Below are 3,858 nucleotides of genomic sequence, written 5' to 3'. Positions count from 1 at the left end.
TTCTGTGATCTGTGTGTTTCATTTTTTAAAATATGCCAAGTCAAGCAGATCAGTGATGATTCCAGCAGAAAGAGCTGGCACATTGAAAAGGGTAATTGAGGACTGTTGACTGAAAGGAATACTTACAGAGGGAAGGGCAGGGTTAAGGGAATCAACAAGGGATGGTGGAGGAGCCCTTGGAAGCTGTTACCACTCCCAGGCCTGAAGGGACAAGGGAGGAGCCGTGAAAGCTGTGTCCCACCCAACAGAAGCTATGGCCTTAAGTAGGGAAGCATAGCTGCTACCAAACCACAGGGAGGGCGGGAAGGGACTACCTTCCTGGAAGATCTTCCTGCTCTTCTGCCTGTTCCTCCCATTGGCCAAACCCAACTATAATCCAGAGAGTAAGGGGAACCTGGGTAATGCAGTCCATGAAGACCACAATACAGGTGGAGAGTAGACTTAGAGGGGCAGATGAAGAATATCCAGCATAAGGAGATTAAAAATATGTTCTCCTTTTTAAAATTACACCAACAGCTCTGTGGTGACCTAAATGGGAAGGAAATCCAAAAAAAAGGGGGATATATGTATATGTATAGCTGATTCACTTTGCTGTACAGCAGAAACTAATACAACATTGTAAAGCAACTATACTCCAACAAAAATTTTAAAAAATAAAATTACACCAACACAAAAACTGAAAACACAGAATGGGCAGCCTTTCTGCCTTCTACTCCGAATAGATATCCTCTAGCAAGCTTAGGGAATAAGCATCAGCCCCACGTGTATGGAAAGGCGTAAAATACTATAGATTCCCTTACCAAAATATTTATCCTAGACCCTGTTCCCTTGAGGCTCAGCATTTACATTTATCCAACCCTGGAGGCAGTTTATATGATTGGAGGAGAGAAAGGAGATCGGACTGAAGCATCTTTCTGCTTTCCCTGCCCACAGCAGTACAGCGTAATAGCTCTTCCTAAGCAGAAGAAAGGGTGATAGAGTTAAAGATGTATGACACTGCCGCTGGTGTCCTCAGACAAGTTATTTAACCTCTCTGACTTCCAGTTTCCTCATGTATAAAGATAATAAAATTATCCACCTCTGTAATTATTGTAATTATTTTGAGGATTAAATGAGTAAGTACATACAGGACATTCAGCACAGTGCCTGGACGCGGTAAATGCAAATAAGGTTAGGGATTAGTACTTTCTCAGATGCCTGGTTCAATGGCCCCTCTGACCTCTTCACACACGTCTGATTCAGATTGCTCATTCTTAGTGCCCGTCGTGGAGCTGGGGTCGTGACATCTATTTATTAACTCTGGGCAACTGTCAAGAATGAAGACGATAATAAGTATGCGGGATGAATTTGTATTTCAGAGAATGCAATGAAAATTGGCACAATGGGACAATGTAGAGGACCCAGAGTCCTAGGTAGAATGTAGAGTTCTAGGTGTAGAAGCACCCCAGACTTCTCTAGGCAAAACTTTCCTGCTTTCTTCAACTGTCCCTTATGTGGCACCCCACCATCTTGATGCCCTCCTCCAGATCTTATCCAAGTTACCAATGTCCATCTTAATATGTTGAGCCATAACCAAACATCAAGAAATAATTCTAAACCAGTCTTTCCAGGACTTAGTGCTGATGTGTCAGTTGCTGGCTTGATCTGGACATTATCTTTCCGTTAATGTAACCTGAGATTACAAAGCTCTGTGAGCAACTGTGTTATACCTTTATATCGTTCAACAAATGAAAGAAGCACCAGCTTTCTACTTTACAGAGAGGAAAAGTGGGCATGCAGGAGGGAAGTGAGTTGCTCACTAAGGACATCCTCATAAGATACCCTTATGATTATGGCTGTGGCGATGACCTTGCTGCCTGAGACCACACAGTCATTTGGTTTCTCATTAGTCATTAGCCTGTGAGTTCTTGGGTTGAATCTGTAGACTAGTGATGGAGAGCTTCGAACTTATCAGTCAAGCTTGGTCTGTTGTGTTAACAACTTGGACTTTGAGATGATGTGGAACTAGGTGCCAGTGCTGGACCCCAAAAAATAATTTTTTCCTTGAAAACGGAACACACCACTTTTAGTTATCAAATGATATTTTTGCTAGAATTAACTGACCAAGGCTCACCTCAGCCCTAAGAGTGTGCCTGACCTGTCATGATAAATCAAACATTCAAAAATTCAACAGCTGCACAATTAAACCTTTGAAGACATAGTTGAGATTATCTTTCAGCTCTTAAAAAACTCAACACGTCCACATTGTTAAGAGCTCAGAGGAACAAGCCAAAAGCCATACACCTTTAAAAATTCAACATTAACTTTATATGCTTTTAAAAATAAATGTCCTCATGTTATTTGTAAAATGAAAGACACAGTAACCAAAACACGCCCGGCTGAGTACTGTGGTGTACTACTCTTTGACCTGTAAAAATGAATCTTTCTGGTGGGAGTAGGTGTTCCGATAAAAGCAGAGCAAGCTTAACTATAAACTAGAGGTCCTCATTCTCTTTACTACCTATTATGGTGACTAGCGAGTCAGACACCCACTTCTGAGAGGAAACACTATCTCAGATGTTCACATTTTCTTGTGAAATGCCAGTTTGGAAAACTAAGGAAGGTGGGGAGAGTCAGATTCCTGTCTGCCTTCTACGAATTTCTTCTGTGTTCTCCATTAAGTTATGGTGAACCACAGTGGCTGCAAAGAAATACTAAGCGAGGAAGCACAATTATCTTGTGTTATCAGTATTAAAACCTTTTTAAAATAATGTCTTGCCTTTAGTTTATCTTACTCGAGCATGTTAAAATGCTATTTAAATACTATTTAAAATGCTTCATAATAGAAATTTTGGATTAAGAGACAAAACACATGGGGAAAAAAACCCGATCACATTTTTTAAAATATAAATTTATTTATTTATTTATTTTTGGCTGCGTTGGGTCTTCGTTGCTGCGCGCAGGCTTTCTCTAGTTGCAGCGAGCGGGGGCTACTCTTCCTTGCGGTGCATGGGCTTCTCATTGAGGTGGCTTCTCTTGTTGCAGAGCACGGGCTCTAGGCACGCGGGCTCAGTAGTTGTGGCTCGCGGGCTCTAGAGCGCAGGCTCAGTAGTTCTGGCGCACGGGCTTAGTTGCTCTGCAGCATGTGGGATCTTCCCGGACCAGGGCTCGAACCTGTGTGCCCTGAATTGGCAGGCGGATTCTTAACCACTGTGCCACCAGGGAAGTCCTTGATCACTGTTTTTTAAACCAACACCCCGAAAAGTTCATTAAGAATGGTGAAACTGGCATTGGAATACAGACATCTGATGGATGACATCTTCCATCTGCACGATGCATCCCTACTCCTGAGGTCCCTCCCCCACTCTCTGCCCTGCTCCTAACTCCAGCCACCCAGCCCACGTACTGTGCCTGGTGCACACCAGCAGGCTCCCATTTCAGGGTCATTGCCCTGGCTGTTGTCTCTACCTGAAATAAATGCTCTTCCCCCAGTCAGCCATGGCTCACTTCACTTCCTCACCTCCTTCAAAATGTTACTCCAGTGACGCCTTCTCAGTGAGGCCTTCACTGACCCCCTTCCTAAAATTCCCCCCCCAACCTTACACACCCCCTTCCCTTTCCCACACTCTATCACGTTCCAATGTGAGTGACCTTAAACATACCTCAAAGTTGACATATTTATAACATTCATGGTCTGTGTCCTTGAACTAGAATCTGAGGTCCAGGAGGGAGAGATTGTTGTCTGTTTTGTTTTGACGTCTAATGTTATAGTATTTTACAGCGGCGGCCAGATGTCCCATACACTTGCAATTGTATCTTACAGATTTCAAGGTCTTCTTCTGTTTTAAAAATTTACTCAGTATATTATTCATTGGATAT

Source organism: Balaenoptera borealis, assembly GCF_965194805.1.
Source record: "Balaenoptera borealis genome assembly, chromosome: 3".
Taxonomy (NCBI): Eukaryota; Metazoa; Chordata; class Mammalia; order Artiodactyla; family Balaenopteridae; genus Balaenoptera; species Balaenoptera borealis.
Note: the sequence above shows the minus strand (reverse complement) of the source record.